General features: G+C 42.1%; 1 long non-coding RNA gene and 1 pseudogene across 1 annotated transcript in view; one reads left to right on the forward strand and one right to left on the reverse strand.

Annotated features, from left to right (window-relative positions):
* LOC102165354 (uncharacterized) overlaps positions 1-17235 on the reverse strand; it is a 142269-nt gene extending 125034 nt beyond the window's left edge. Inside the window, exon 1 of the long non-coding RNA XR_014808120.1 lies at positions 17077-17235. This is a non-coding gene — a long non-coding RNA (uncharacterized LOC102165354). The remainder of the gene's footprint in view (positions 1-17076) is intronic.
* On the forward strand, positions 4242-13108 carry LOC146402915 (2-(3-amino-3-carboxypropyl)histidine synthase subunit 1 pseudogene; annotated as a pseudogene).
* Positions 17236-17451: the final 216 nt, after the last annotated feature.

Raw genomic sequence — 17451 nt, forward strand, 5'->3', positions numbered from 1 at the left:
AACAGGGAGGGGAGGGGACAAAGACCCAGAAGAAGGGAGGGGACTAGACAATATCATGGGTGACAAAGTCATTGCCCTGGAAAACTGACCCCTAGCCTGGGGATCTCTATATGCTGCGGGAGCAGCCCTAGAAAAGGCAAAAAGACAGGAGAAAAAAAAAAAAAAAGTTCAGGGGAGAGTAGTTTGCAGCAGTGACAAGCACACGCGGACCAGGCAGAGGCAAAGAGAGCACAGCAGCTTCAGGGAACTGCTAGTCCCGAGGGGTTGGATGAAGCGCAGTGAGGGAAGGGAGAAACCAGGCAGGTTCTTTATAATCTCTGCTGCCTGAAGTTTTAAACTGGTTTTGGACACGCAATTTTTAAAATTAAAATTTTCCTAATGAGAATATAAATTCTCCTATGGCAGAGAGCTTGCCATACATCTTTCTTCCCAAAGGAGCTCCATCCTAGTCTGAGAGACCTACTGCCAGGCAGCCAGGCCCAACTTTGGAATCATCAGAAGCATGAACAGACAAGGATAAAGGTCCCTACAGACAGATAAGCTTTCTGCCCCTGGTGTTCGTGGGCTCCATTCGGAACACAGAGGTCTCTGCTTCTAAGGCCCTGGCAGAGGTGAGTGGGGCTCTGGGGCTGCAGGGGGGGTGCAGCCCATGCCCTCACCCTGGGTGACATGGCAGAGGTATTGCTTCTGAGGTAACCACTCTTGTATCAGGTGTTGCTGCCTTAGTCTTTTGATAATTTGCCAGCCGAATTCAGAATTTTTCAAACAATGGTTTTGGGGGGAGTCTGTGTGGTCTCAGGAACAATTCAATTTTGTGTTTTACTTTAGAAAGGATAAGAACAAAGCTTAATATAAGCATCTTCCGTGTCTTTGCCCTATAGTGATAGAGTGGCTTCTGTCCTTGGTACCCTGGGAGAAAGAAGGCTGGTCTGAAGAGAGAAATGCCCTGTGAGGATTAGGTTTCCCCAAAATAGATGCAAAAAGCCTGTTCTTGGAGTTCCCTGGTGGTCTAATGGCTAAGGATTAGGCATCACTGGTGTGGCTTGTGTTCAGTCCCTGGCCTGGGAACTTCTGCATGCCATGGGCATGGCCAAAAAAAAAAAAACCACAACCCACCACCGACGAAAGAGCCTGTTCTGGAGTAGATAGACCATCATCATGCTGTGAGCAACTATTATATTCCAGAAAAACAACATCGCAGAAAGGGTTATATTAATGTATTAATGTTTCTAATTTCATTGGCCTTGCAGCTTTGCTTATAATTCAGATATAAGTCTGTTTCCATTTTACAGTGGCACAGAAGCTGTAAGTCCAAGGAGTTTAATATGCAGAAAGTTCAGCATTAAGTAATGGCGTTAACAGAAAATTTTATAACAAATTCTTTTTTCTTTAAAAGAAGTCAGGCCTGGGAGCTCCCTGGTGGCTCCATGGATTAAGCAGTGTTGTCACTGCTGTGGCTCTGGTTACAGCTGTGGTGCAGGTTCCATTCTTCACCTGGGAACTTCCACATGCCGTGTGTATGATTGAAAAAAAAGTCAAGCCTGTGAGGCCTTTGGTTTTTGAGGAAGTGGATCAGTGGCTGACCTTATGATACCCTGTTGGTTTGGGGTTTTTTTTGGCCATGCCCATGGCATGCAGAAGCTCAAGGATCGAATGAGCCACAGCCGTGACAATGCTAGATCCTTAACCTGCTGAGCCACCAGGGACTCCCTACTCTGTTGGTTTTGAGGCCCGGGTCCAGGTGGACTCTTGGCCCCAGCCAGCACACTCAGGTCACCTCCACTCTACCACTCCCAACATCTGGGCGCATGCACCTCAACTGCACACTCCATCAACTGGGGCAGCTGGGACACCAATTCATGTACCCCAGAGACAACTGGTTCCAAAGCCTTCTTCCTTTGCAGCCTGACCTAATGTGGCTGAGGTGATGTCCTGCCAAATGGGGTGCCAATGATTATCGCCTTTGTAGGCAACAAAGTTTCATAGCCAAAGACACTGGTTGGCACCACCACTGTTCTACCAAGTAACAAGACTCGAAAACATGGCCCACCTCGCTCTGATTTGCAGGAATTTTGTTTGCATAGTGTGTTAGAGGAAGTAAAGACAGCTGAAGACGTCATTATTAACTGCTTTGGGACACGCCAACTTATACCAGATGAACTATGTTTGGATGATTCAGATTTTTTCAAAAATAATTCACCCACTAGAAAAAATACTAAAGACATAATGAAGGAAGGCAAGAAATTTCAGAGAAGTGATGCAAGATTGCTGTCTTTATAATATCCATGTGAATGTGGAAAGTATAAGCAGGCTGATTCTAAAACCTGTGGAATACATAGGAATGTTACTTATTTAGACGTTGGTCCATTTGAAGCAGTCCTGATGATCAGTAAGGGCCATTTAGACTTGCTTGACACTTCAACTTACACCTCTAAAAATTACAGTGCAGACCTTATTTCAAGAGTACTATTGAGCAAGCTTGCTTATTTTATGCTTTAAACCTTAAAGTATGCAGCAGCTATAAAATATTAATGATCCTGGTACAAAACAAAGAGAATGTCACAAGGGTTTCCCCTTCTGAAGTGTTTTATTATCTCAAAAGTTTAAATAAGATGTTCTACTGTTATTGCTCTAGCTGTCTAGTCTATTAGCAATTGCCCTGGTGTGCTGAACAGGGTAAATGAATTCCTTAGACTTTTGCTGGAATTAATTTAATGGTGTCATGACTAAGTGGTGAACAGCAGATTGTGACAAGCTCCAAGAGATACTGTTGTTGTTGTTGTTGTTATTATTATTGCTATGTCTTTAACTTTGATGATTAAAAAAAATCCAATTCTGTTTAAAACTGGAAGGAAGGAGAGAATCAGAAAGAGGAGGAAGAGTCATTCAGTACCTTAGTCAAGCCTGAGAAACACTAGAGTAGGAAATCTATTTACCAAGCCAAGATCCTAAGGTATAAGAATTTTCTTTGAAGAACTTAAATTGGTATATTCTGTGGCTTTGATATTGAGGGCCCAAATAATCTTTTTTTATTTTTATCTTGGGGTGGCAGGTTCAGCAAATCCAGGTGGCTTCTCAAAAAAAAAAAAAAAAAAAAGGAATTTGGAAACCACCATCAGCTTGAGCTAAGAAGTATGGCCTTTGGACAGAAGCTCTGACAAGATAGTGCAGTAGAGACCTTGAGCTCACCTCCTTTCATGAGCACACCAAAATTACAGCTGCTGAAGAACCATCAATAAAAAAGACTGGAAACTACCAACAAGATATTCTACATCTAAAGACAAAGAAGAAATCACAATAAAAGGAAATATGCACTTGTGATATAATCAAATCCCATATCCTCTGGGTGGATGGCCCCCAAACTGGAGAATAATTATATAACAGAAGTTCTCCCATGGGAGTGAGAGTTCTGAGCACCATGTCAGGTTCCTCAGCCTGGGAGTCTGGTATTGGGAGAAAGAACCCCAAGAGTACTTGATTTCGATCAAATGCTTGATTGCAGGAGCTCCCCTCCACAGGATTAGGGAAAACAGACACTCCGCTCTTGGAGGATGCACACAAGGTCACTGCGTACTGGGACCCAGGGCAAAACCAATGACTTCATAGGAGCCTAGTCCAGACTTACCTGCTGGCCTTGGAGGGTCACCCAGGGAGATGAGAGGCAGCTGTAACTCTGGGACATAAAATCTGGTGGTGAACATATGATAGAGTACTCACTTGGGACACTGGCACCAAGACCTGGCCCCAACCAACAGCCTCTAGGCTCCAGTGCTGGTATGCCTCAGGCTAAACAACCAACAGAGTGGGAACACGGTCCCACCCATCAACAGAAAGGAAACCTAAAGAATTTCTGAGCCCACACACATCTCTAGACATGCCCATCGACACAGCCCTGCTCACCAGAGGGAAGGCCTAACTCCACTCACCAGTTGGTAGGTACTGCCCCCTCCCACCAGGATACCTGCACAGGCCTTTAGACCAGCCTCACCCATCATGGAGAAGATACCATAAGCAAGAAATACACAGTCCCACAGCCTGCAAAACTGAGTCCACAAACACAGGTCAGGAACCACCCTGGGACCAGCTGGTCCCTCGACATTGGGTGATGAGAGGGAAGTGTACTGCTGGGACATATAGGGCATCCCTACAGAGGCTGCTTCTCCAAGGTCAAGAAATATAACTAACCTCCCACATACATAAAATTAAAATAGAATTTAGAAAAAATGAGATGGCAGAGGAATATGATCCAGATGAAGGAGCAAGATAAAACCCCAGGAGAACAACTAAGTGACATGAAGACAGGTAATCTACCTGAGAAGGAATTCGGACTAATGATCATAAAAAGGATCTATGAACTTGGAGAAAGAATGGATGCAGAGAGCAAGAAGTTACAAGAAGTTTTTAACAAAGAGTTAGAAAATATAAAGAATAACCAAACAGCTGAAGAGTATAAAAACTGAAATGAAAAATACAGCAGAAGTAATAGCAGAATAATTAAGACAGAAGAATGGATAAGTGAGTTGGAAGACAGATTGGTGGAAATCACTGCCACAGAACAGAAGAAAAAAAATGAAAAGAAATGAGGACAATTTGAGAGACTTCTGGGACAATGTCAAATGCACTAATGTTCACATTTAGGGGTCTCAGACAAAGGAGAGAGAGAGAAAGGGCCTGAAAAAACAATTGAAGATGTAATAGCTAAAAAATTCCCTAACATGGAAAAATGTAGCAGTCATCCAAGTCCTGGAAGCAGAGAGAGGATCAACTCGAGGAGGAACACAGCAAGACACATAGTAATCAAATTCACAAAAATTAAAGAGAAAATATTAAAAGCAATGAAGGAAAAGCAACATATAACATAAAAAGGATCCCCTATAGGTTATCAGGTGATTTTTCAGCAGAAACTCTGCAAACTAGAAGAGAGTGGCACTTTAAATTTAAAGTGATAAAAGAGAAAAACCTACAACTAAGAATATTATACCCAGTAAGGCTCTCATTCAGATTTGAAGGAGAAATTAAAAGCTTTACATACAAGCAAAACATAATTCAGCACCACCAAACCAGTTTTACAAAAAATGCTAAAGTAACCTCTCTAGGCAGAAAGAAAAAGTTACATCTAGCAAAAATAAAATTACAAAGTGGGGAAGCTCACTGGTAAAAGCATACATAGAGTAAAGATAGGAAACCATTCACACAAAAATATGATATTTAAAAAAATAAACATGAGAGGAGGAGAGTACAAATGCAGGATATTTGAAATGCACTTGAAATCAAGACACCAATAATTTAAAATAATATATATATATATATATACATATATATATATATATATATACACATACACTTCTATATCAAAACCTCATGGTAACCTCAAATCAAAAACCCATAATAGATATACATACAAGTAAGAAAAAGGAATCCAAACACAACACTAAAGAAAATCATCAGATCACAGAGAATGGAACAAAAGAGGAAAGGAAAAAAAAAAAGCTACAAAAACAAATCCAAAACAACTAACAAAATAGCAATAAGAAAATAAATATTGGTAATTATCTTAAATGTAAATGGATTAAATGTTCCAACCAAAAGACATAGGCTGGATCAATAGATACAAAAATAAGACCCATATATATACTGTCCAGACATACATAGAGACTGAAAGTGAGGAAATGGTAAAAGATATTCCATGCAAATAAAATTTAAAAGAAAGCTAGAGAAGGAGTTCCCTGGTGGGCTAGTAGTTAAGGATTTTGCATGCTCATTGCTGTGGCATGGTTTAATCTCTGGATTAAATCTTAGGAATTTTGAATGCTGTGGGCATGGCCAAAAAAAAAAAAAAAAGCTGGAGTAGCAATACTTATATCAGACAAAATAGACTGTAAAATAAATAATGTTGCAAGAGAAAAAGAAGGACACTACATAATGATCAAGGGATCAATCCAAGAAGAAAATATAACAATTGAAAATATATATGCACCCAACATAGGAGCACCTCAATATATAAGGCAAATGTTAACAGAAATAAAAAGGAGAAATTGACAGTACCACAATAATAGGGGGGACTTTAATACACTTATATCAAGGGGCAGACCATCCAGACAGAAAATCAATAAGGAAACACAGGCCTTAAAAGATGCCTTAGACCAATGGACTTAATTGATATTTATAGAGCATCACATCTGAAAGCAGCAGAACTTATTTTCAAGTGCACATGGAACATTCTCCAGGAAAGGTCCCATGCTGAGCCACAAAGAAAGCCTCAGTAAGTTTAACAAAACTGAAAATGTATCAAGCATCTTTTCTGACCACAACACTGAGATTAGAAATCAACTGCAAGGAAAAAACTGCAAAAAAACCAAACACATGTATGCTAAACAATATGCTGCTAAACAACCACTGGATAACTTAATAAATCAAAGAGGAAATAAAAAAATACCTAGAGAGAAGTGAAAATGAAAACACAACACTCCAAAACCTATGGGATGAAGAAAAAGCAGATCTAAGAGGGAAGTTTAGAGCAATAAAAGCTTACCTTAGGAAACAAGAAAAATCTTAAATAACCTAATGTTACGCTTAAACTAACTAGAGAAGGAAGACCAAACAAAACCCAAGGTTAGTAGAAGGGGAAAAATCATAAGGGTCAGAGCAGAAATAAATGAAACAGAGATGAAAAAAGAAAAATAGAAAAAAATCAAAAAAATAAAAGCTGAGTCTGTGAAAAGATAAACAAAATGGGTAAACCTTTAGCCAGACTCACTAAGAAAAAAAGGGAGAGGGCCCAAATCAATATAATTAGAAATGAAAAATGAGAAATTACAACCAACACTGCAGAAACACAAAGGGCCATAAGAAACTACTACAAACAACTATATGCCAATAAAATGGACAATCTTTTAACAGACAAATTCTTAAAAAGGTACAATCTCCCAAGACTGAACAAGGAAGAAATAAAAAATACAAACAGACCAATTACAAGTACTGAAATTGAGTCTGTGATTTAAAAACTCCCAACAGGTAGCTCCCATTGTGGTGCAGCAGAAACGAATCTGACTAGTATCCATAAGGATGAGGGTTCAATCCCTGGCCTCATTCAGTGGGTTGGGGATCCTGCATTGCTGTGAGCTGTGGTGTAGGCTACAGACATAGCTTGGATCCTTCATTGCTGTTGCGTGGCATAGGCCAGCAACTGTAGCTCCTATTCAACTTCCTAGCCTGGGAAATTCCATATGCTGCAAATTTGGCCCTAAAATGTAAAAATGTCCCAACAAACAAAAGTCCAAGACCAGATGGCTTCAAAGGCAAATTCTATCAAATATTTACCTATCCTTCTGAAATTATTTCAAAAATTTGCAGAGGAAGAAATATTTCCAAACTGATTCTATGAGGTCAGCATCACTCTGATACCATAACTAGACAAAGATACCACAAAAGAACATTACAGGCCAATATTACTGATGAACATAGATGCAAAAATCCTCAACAACTAGCAGACCAAACCCAACAATAGATTAAAAGGATCATACACCATTATCAGGTGGGATTTATCCCAAGGATGCAAGGATTTTTCAATATCCATAAATCAACTAGTGTTTTATATATATACCACAGAAACAAATTGAAGAATAAAAGCCATATGGTCATCTCAACAGATGCCAAAAAATATCTGATAAAATTCAATATTGGAGTTCCCATCGTGGCTCGGTAGTTAACGAATCTGACTAGGAACCATGAGGTTGTGGGTTGGATCTCTGGCTGCACTCAGTGGGTTAAGGATCCAGCATTGCCATGACCTGTGGTGTAGATCACAGACATGGCTTGGATCTGGTATTGCTATGGCTCTGGCATAGGCCGGTGACCACAGCCCCAAGTAGACGCCTAGCCTGAGAACCTCCATATGCCCTGGGTGTGGCCATAGAAAAGACAAAAACAAAAATTCAATATCCACTTATGATTAAAAAAAAAAAACTCTCCGTAAAGTTGGCATTGAAGGGAACATACTTCAACATAATAAAAGCCATATATGACAAACCCACAGCTAACATACTCAATGGTGAAGAGCTGAAAGCATTTCCTTTAAGATCGGGAACAAGATAAGGATGTCCATTCTCACCAATCTTATTTAACATAGTTTTGGAAGTCCTAGCCATGGAAATCAGAGAAGAAAAAGAAATAAAAAAGAATCCAAATTGGAAAAGAAGTATCACTGTCACTGTTCTCAGATGACATATTATATACATAGAATATCCTAAAGATGCTACCAGAAAGCCACCAGAGATCATCAAGGAATTCAGTAAAGTTGCAGGATATAAAATAATACAGAGAAATCTCTTGCATTCCTATACAATAAGAGCAAAAGATCAGAAAGAGAAATTAAGGAAACAATCCCGTTTACCACTGCATCAAAAGGAATTAAATACCTGCAAATAAACATATTGAAGGAGCCAAAAGACCTGTACTCTAAAAACTATAAGGTGCTGATGAAAGAAATCAAAGATGACACAGATGGAAAGATGCATCATGCTCTTGAATTGGAAGAATCAATATTGCCAAAATGACTATATTACCCAAGGCCATCTACAGAGTTAATGCAATTCCTATCAAATAACCAATAGCATTTTTCACAGACCTAGAACAAAAAAATTTTAAATTTGTATGGAAACAGAGAAGACCACAAGTAACCAAAGAAATCCTAAGAAAGAAAAATGGAGCTGGAGGAATCAGGCTCCTGACTTCAGACTATACTACAAAGCTACAGTCATCAAAACAGTATGGGGGGTTCCTGTTTGATGCAGTGGAAACGAATCTAACTAGTACCCATGAGGATGCTGGTTCAATCCCTGGCCTCGCTCAGTGGGTTAAGGTTTCAGCATTGCCATGAGCTGTGGTGTAGGTGGCAGATGAGGCTTGGATTCTGCCTCACTGCAGTGTGGGCTGACAGCTGTAGCTCCGATTTGACCCCTAGCCTGGGAACTTGCATGTGCCATGGGTGTGGCCCTAAAAAGCAAAACAAAAAACCCCAAAAAACCCCGAAAACAAACCAAAAAAAAAAAAAAAACCAGTATGGTACTGACACAAAAACAGAAATATAAATCAGTAGAACAGGACAGAATACCCAGAATTAAACCCATGCACTAATCTATGACAAACAAGTCTAGAAAATACAATGGAGATAAAGACAGTCCCTTCAATAAGTGGTGCTGGGAAAACTAGACAGCTACATGTAAAAGAATGAAATCAGAACACTCCCAAACACCATACACAAAAATAAACTCAAAATAGATTAAGACCTAAATATAAGACCAAATGCTATAAAACTCTTAGAGGAAAACTTAGGCCAAACCCTCTGTGACATAAACCACAGCAATATCTTCTCAGATCCCCCTCCTAGAGTAATGACAATAAAAACCAAAATAAGTAAATGGGGCCTCATTATATTTAAATGTTATCGCACAGCAAAGGAAATCGTAAAAAAAATGAAAAGACAACCCACAGAATGGGAGAAAACATTTGCAAATGAAATGACTGACAAGGTATTAATCTCCAAAATATATAAACATCTCCTGCAGCTCAATACCAAAAAAAATTATCCCATCAAAAAATGGGCAGAAGATCTACACAGATATTTCTCCAAAGAAGACATACACATGGCCAAAAAACACATGAAAAGATGCTCAACATCACTAGTTATTGAAGAAATGCAAATAACAACTACTATAAGTTACCACTTCCCACCATCCAGAATGGCTATCATCAAAAAGTCTACACACAATGAATACCGGAGAGACTGCAGGAAAAAAGGGAATCCTCTTACACTGTTGCTAGGAATGTAAATTGGTACAACCGCTATGGAAAACAGTATGGAGGCTCCTTAAAAAACTGAAAATAGAGCTACCAAATGATCCTGCAATCCCACTCTTGAGCATATAGGCAGAGAAAACCATAATTTAAAAAGATATGCACCCAAGGTTCATAGCAGCACTGTTTATGATAGGCAAAACATGAAAGCAACCTAAGTGTCCATTGACAGATGAATGGATAAGGAAGATGTAGTACATACATACAATGGAATATTACTCAGCCATAAAAAGAGTGAAATAATGCCATTTGCAGCAATATGGATGGACCTAGAGATTATCATACTAAATGAAGTTAGCCAAAGACAAATATCATGATATCATTTATATGTGGAATCTAAAAAAAGATACAAATGAACTTATTTAAAAAACAGAAATAGACTTACAGACATAAAAAACGAACTTAGGTTACCAAAGAAGAGGTGGAAGAGGGATACACTGGGAGTTTGAGATTAAAATATACACACTATTATATAAAATAGATAACCAAAAAGGCCCTACTGTATAACACAGGGAACTATACTCAATATCCTGTAATAACCTACCATGGAAGGGAATGTAAAAAAAGAATACATATATATGTATTTATGTGTGTGTATATATGTATGTGTGTGTGTGTGTGTGTGTATATGTGTGTATGTATATATATATATATATATATATATATATATATATATATATACATACAATCTCACTTGTATGTGGCATTTAAAAAAAATCACAAAATGAGCTTATAGATACAGAGAACAGATTGGTGGTTGCCAGAGGGGAATGGTGTCAAAAGCTGCAAACTTCCATTTATAAGATAAATAAGTCATGGGGATGTAATGTAACCTCACGGCAACTGTAGGCAGTAATACCGTATGGCATATTTGACAGTTGTTAATGGTGTAAATCTGAAAAGTTCTCATCACATGAAAAAAAATTCTGCATGCATGGTGATGGATGATAAGTAGAATATAGTTTTGCAATATATACAAATAATGAATTATGTTATATACCTGATGCTAATATGTTGAATGTCAATTATACCTCAGTTAAAAAAAGACCATAATTTACCACTACCATCCCCCAAAATGCACTGTTACATGCTAAGTACCAAAAAAAAAAAAAAAACTAATCAAATAACTGAAAATTGGTATTTACACAAAACAAAAAAAAAAAGGAAGTAATTTGGCCAGTGCCTTCAAAGGGGAAACCTTGAAAGAAAAGACTGTATGAAGAATCCAGCCCAAGGAGAGGCTCCTCCCAATGTTTTAAACCTATGCCAATTTCTTGGCTGCTAGTTCTTTAGGCAGGAAACAGGCTCACTTAATAGACTTTGGAAAGGGGGCGAGGACTGACTGGTAGACTGAGTCCATGAGACTGACCCTTGAGGAAATTTGTCCCACATGAGACCCTGGAGATGCTTGTTTGCCAAATTCTTAAAGTATCTCTGATTGTCAGACTAGAGCACAGGGAGGCACACAATACCGCTGAGGAAGCCCCAGCACAGCAGAGATAGGTTAGAATCCTAGCAGTGCAGGATTCTTTGATGATCTTATCCCTGTTGTAAATGGTCTGAAGTCTTCCTCTGTTCCATCTCATCACACACTCTGGAGAAAGCGCAAGAGCTTTTGTTTTTACATTTTGTTTTGGACACTGCATTCTTCCCAGGCCTAGAAGCTCACATTTTCCAAGGTCTGAGGATAAAAGATATCTTTGAAGGTTGATATGGGAAGTGTGCGCCCAGGTTGGTCCCCTCCAAGGGAAGCCAGAGAGGATCCTGGGGTAGATGTCCTGATAGTCACGGCCTCCTTGATGCCAGAACACTGGAGAAGCAGGAACTGACCCCAAACTTTGGGCTGCCCACAGTTTGCATCTTTCAAACTCTGTTGTGCCGGAGATTGGGTTTTTGGTTGTTGTTTTTACTTCTGTTTTTGTTTTCGTGGGTTTTTTTTTTTTTTATTTGGTGAAATAGCCAATGATGGCTTAGTTACAAGCCGCCTAATTTTGAGCACTGATGGATCACAAAGACTGAGTCCAATTTTCCAGCATTTGGCCATGAGAGAAAAGCTGTTTTCCAAGGAAAGCCATTTCCCCTGAGTGTCCTTGTGCTGGTCAGCACTATTCAGTTTGTGTCAACTTTGCAGACAGCTGCTCAAGAGCTGAAAGCTAAGTATTTGTGAGTGTCCCACTGTGCAAGCCCCATATCTGAGGAGATTCCGGGCTGCCCATCCCCTCACCTACTAAGCAGGTGAAGGCTGTTGCGAATCTTGGAAATGGCTGTTTCCATCTGGAATCTGTCATGATTGCCAACCCCAATGTCCCTGCTTACCAACGTGACCCGGAGAGTGGAGTTCTGTCCAGAGAGCACTATGACCACCAGTGCACACAGACCAACCCCCAAGAAGTCATAGCCTCTGCCTGCTCAGCTAAATCCTAGGCCTTATCCTAGGCACTTTGGGAGGCCAGGACATTCTCGAAATTCTGGAGCACCTGGAATCTCAGCTCCACGCCTTGGGATTTCCCTTTGTGAGGCTGCTGCTCTCTGAGACCTTCCTCAGCCTTCTTCCTGATGGGATGTGTGGATGCAAGTGACATGTCTACACCTCTCCATTGATTAGAGTACAGCTGCTGCTCACCTCCTATGAGGTGGCGGTGGCCCTGGGGGACATTTCATGCCCCCATGAACTTCTATGCTGGCAGCTCCTTGGGGCCATGGACAGTGAAACAAAGGTGGAACCGGCTGCTCCAGGCTGCAGGCAAGGCCAGCTCTGGAAGAGGTATAGGAGGGGTCCAAGCCCCTCTCCAACTGCAGCCTGCAATGCTTTCAGCTGCAGAGGAGGTGGCACTGCTCACGTGCCAAGACTTTCCTGGGTCCCAGAGTCCTGCCCTCTGGAGGAGCAGCTTCAAGGCTGATGGTTTTCCAAACATGAGGCAGATGTTTTCTTGGCACTGAAACAGCCCACCGTGTGGGTGTGCAGAGGTCTGAAGGAAGCCCTTGGAACGGTGGCACAGGCACTGAACACACTGGGACTTTTTGAATGGGATCTTTGATTTCAGCCAGGGGGTCATGCTGGCAGCCCTTGTGTGTGCCCTTGGCCAAGACTGTGGTCCCTGCTTCCCTTTGCCCTTTCATCTTGGTATCTGGATTCTGTCCCCCAAGCCTTTGTCTCCAGGAAGCACTCCTGCAGGGCCCCTTGTCACTGACCTCACTACAGGTTTTTTGGGACACCGACTGTGTCATCCCCTCTCAGGAGAGTATACAATAGTGTAGCTGAATTGCTGGCACTAATCACCCTTAACAACTCTGGTGGCCACTTCTTTCCAGCCACCACACCCCAGTGCTAGGCCTATCTCAAGCTCTTGGACCAGTTTGCAGGGTGAAAAATCAACAAATGCCTTTGCCTCTGCATCCCTTCTTCACCTCTACTCCAACCCCTAGTGGGGACTCATGACCTTGGTTCAGTCTCTATAATCCCTGCCCTCCCTTCCTTTCCCCTATCTGGGGCCTCCACTGCTATTACTGGTCCTCACCATCACCAATTAAGAGACAAACATCAAATTATATAAGCCCAGCTCTGTACTCAAGAGGCTTTAATGGACTTTGATCTTGGCATCTTATATTCAAACATGAAAAATGTCAGTGCGGCCCTGGATGAGTAGAGGGTGACACAGGAAAAGCAAAGAGTGGCAGCACTGTAACTGCCACACAATAAAGTATGGTTTGGATTTTGAGTATCTTTTTCCTGATACATAGGAAAATCCATTTTATTTAGTTTGGATTCCTAACCATCCACACGGCCTCCAGGGCAGCAACAAGCAGGAAGATGTTTCCAGTTATGAATCCCCAGGACAAGCTCATGCATGTGTGCACACAGACACTTAGATGGTTTGGGTGGAAGTCTTAAGTCCCAAGATGGAGGAAAGGAGGCATTGGTGGCTGAAGCCGGGAAGAATTTACATCTTAGAAGTTTGGGGAAGAGATCACCTGCCAAGGCTCTGCCTGGGCCCAAAGTTTAGGCTTCCTCCATCCTGATCCCTTAGCGGTGTATGTTGGCCTCTCCAACCCGGGCTTTGTGTGTTCTCTGCTTCCCCTCCATTACTGTCTTAGCCCCGCTGACCTACGAGCTTGAAAGGTAGGATGGTGCTAGACACTGGATGGAAGCCAAAGGCAGCAGAGAAGTGACCTTTTCCCCAAACTTGAACCTATTTGCAGAGTTTCTGAGATTGATGCTACTCAGTAGTGATCGCAGCCAAGGTCTGAGCAGCCCATCTGGTCTGAATGTGCTGTTAGTTGTTCCTAGACACTCTGAATTTTGCTCATTTTTTTAGCCATGTCCTCTACTTCCAATGCCTCTATCCCCAGCCTGCCCTCTTCTCTGATTTCAACACTACCTCTGCAGACTCACCAGCTTGTTCCTTTTCTGGAAGATCGCAACAGGCCCTATCTGGCCTTCAAGCATGGCTGCCCCCAAAGAATTTAGTAATTGAGCAGGAAATTGTATTAGGGGATATAGCACAAATGCTCTAGCCCATCCTGGGACAACCAGACTAGTAGCCTTAAATCACTTGAAATTCTGAATTCTTCCCTATGGACGTCTGCTGTCCAAGAAGGGAAAAAAAAGCTAGAGTTACTTGCCCAGACAGACCCAGTTTACTGAGTTTGAGATCTTTACAGCAGAAAGTGAGGGTGGGGAGGAAGTTCTCCCTTGCTATGGTCTGCTTCTGCCTTATTTTCGTTTTATTTTTTAGTTTATTTTATTTTTTGTCTTTTTAGGGCCGTACCTGTGGCATATAGAAGTTCCCAGGTTAGGGGTTGAATCAGAGTTGTGGCCACCAGCCTCCACCACAGCCACAGCAACATGGGATCTGAACCGCATCTGCAATCTACACCACAACTCACAGCTCACCAGATCCTTAACCCACTGAGCAAGGCCAGGGATCCAACCCACGTCCTCATGGATCCTAGTCACATTCATTTCTGCTGAGCCACGGCAGGAACTCCTAGTCTTAATGTCTTAAAGGAATCTCTTCCTTGGCAAAAGGAGAAGACTCTGAAATGGACTACGGACTGAATTGGACTGTTGGATTTCGTCCATAGAGTTTTACAAAAAATTGGGTTTATCATATTTAAAATTTTAGGAATTTCAGACAAAAATTCAGATTCCTGGCTTCTCTGGAAATAAGCAGTTCAGAATAGAATGCACTGAGCGGATTTGCAGCTAAGGGCTCACATGCCCTCATGGGAATCATGGGCCTCCCCCTTGAGCAAGGCCCCAAGAAGTGAAAATGACGGTGACTTGCCTACCACAGTTGCTGCTATTTGGGATTACTGAAGAAAGTAATGGGGGGAGGGAAAGACACTGGGGGGATGAATTTTAAGGCAGGGTTTAAAGTTCAAAGGGTGAAGTTGAAGACCAGAGCAGTATCTGGTAGAGCTGGAGTAAGGAGGTGAGACTTCCCCAGAGAACCAAATGTCTGACCTAGAAGGAAACAGACCATGTGGTCCTGTGGTTCCCAGCAAGTGAGATAGGTTATCTCCCATAGAGCCCTCCAGGAATAATGGGAACACTTAGGGGGTTATCCCCCTACCTCCCACCCACAGATTCCATTGACCTTTTGCATCAGGATCATGTTAAAACTTGGACTCCTGGGGCTAATCCAGACCTACTGAGTCACTCACTGGAACCCAGGAAGCTGCATTTAGACAAACCATTTCTGGTCATTCCCATGGAATGAAATACTTAAAAACCACTGCATTAGAGAGTAGAGTGTAAGTCTACTAAATACATGTTACTTGAAAACAAACAAACATCTACTCGTGTGATTCTCATGCACTCCTCTAGGGAGGGAGGACAAGTGCTCCAGTTAAGAAACACTGGTCTGGGAGTTCCCACTGTGGCACAGCGGAAATGAATCCAACTAGTATCCATGAGGATGAGGTTTCAACCCCTGACCTCTTTCAGTGGGTCAGGCATTGCCGTGAGCTGTGGTATAGGTTGCAGACGAGGTCACAGCCGTGTGGCTGTGGTGTAGGCCGGCAGCTGTAGCTCTGATTTAACCCCTAGCCTGAGAATTTCCATATGCCATGGGTGTGGCCCTAAAAAGCCAAATAAATAAATAAATAAATAAAAATCATTGATCCACTATTTTCAGCTAAGAATAAGGTCCAGAGGATGGGAAGAGGAATACCATTTACTGAGCGTAACTATGCCAGACATGGCGCCAAGCAGAAGCTTTAGAGTTACCTAGTTTAATCTCACAACTGCATGAGGTAGATACTGTTATTAAACCACTTTTACAACTTAGGAAACAAGCACGGAGAGGCTAAGTAACTTTCCTAAACTTGGATGCAGATCCAAGAATTTTACTAGTCATTGTTTTCTCTACTGCTTCACAGAAGATGAGCACAAGGGCCTCTATTCACTGCTGTTGGACTGCAAGTCCTGTGTGGGCCATACCTTCCTCATCATAAAATAAGTTGGGGTGCAGTGTCCCACATGATCGCCAAGATTAAAAACTCTAACGTTGAAAAAAAAAAGAAAGAAAGAAAGAAAGAAAAGAAAAAGAAGGAAGAAAGAAAGAAATGGGCCATTTCCTCTGCAAAGTTATCATGTTTTGTCTGGTGACTTTTTTTTTTTAATGGCTACACCTGGAGCGTATGGACGTTCCTGGGCCAGGGACTGCATCTGAGCTGCCTACTAGCAGCTGCCGCAGCGCTGGATGCTTCAACCCACCACACTATGCCTGGTATCAAACCCGCACCTCCGAAGTGACACAAGCCACTGCACAGACTCTTAACCCATTGAGTCAGGGCAGGAACTCCCTGCCTGGTGTCTTAAGTGTTCATCCTCACCCCCCCCCCCAATCCGCCCCTCAACAATATTTTAGTATAAAAGCCTCATAGGTCTAAACTTATTTCCCTTCGAACATCAGTTCCTCTTGTAAGAAATAGAGCCTTGGGCACCTCCGCCTTCACTATGCTGGCCTCCGGGTACAGTTATGGGGCTGGGGGTAGGAGGGCGGCTGGCAAGGTAACATGCCGGCTCTTACAGGAGAAACACGAAACCAAAGCAACCAACTCATTGTGGCCAATTTCAAGTAACTATTTTAAGTAAAAAGCTAGCTTTTTATCCTCCCAGAAGGATAGACCAATGATAATCTTTTTTTTTTTTTTTTTTTTTTCTTGTGAGAATCAAGGCCTTTCTCCTTCCAAAAGCAGATTATCTGTACTTACATTGTTCTGGACGCTCCAGAGTTGGTCCCCAGCCAGGGTCCTTCTGTCCGGGGTCCCTTGTGCCAATAGAAGAGTTCAGTTCAGAAGCAAAGGAAAGCTTTTTCCTTCCAGCAAAGAAGGGCGAAGCACAAACTCCCACTCTAGAGCAAACCCTCTCCCGACAGGCCCTTGGCGGGGCTGCTTGATAGGATGGGGGCGCGGCCCTCTCTTCAGTGGGCTCAGCTGCGCGGCCTGCACCCCCGCCCGCAGGGCCTCCGAGCTCAGCCCACTGCCGCCATCTTGGATTGAGGCGCTGCGGGCGGTGCTGCTGCCCGTGGCCCCAGAGCGGAGATGTGGGGCACCGCTGTTTTGCACCAGGAAGCCTCATCTGAAGTG

This window comes from Sus scrofa, chromosome 6 (assembly GCF_054392235.1).
Source record: "Sus scrofa isolate SSC_HxYL_T2T_F1_AM1 chromosome 6, Sscrofa_HxYL_maternal_Yorkshire_Landrace_v2.0, whole genome shotgun sequence".
In the NCBI taxonomy this organism is placed as follows: Eukaryota; Metazoa; Chordata; class Mammalia; order Artiodactyla; family Suidae; genus Sus; species Sus scrofa.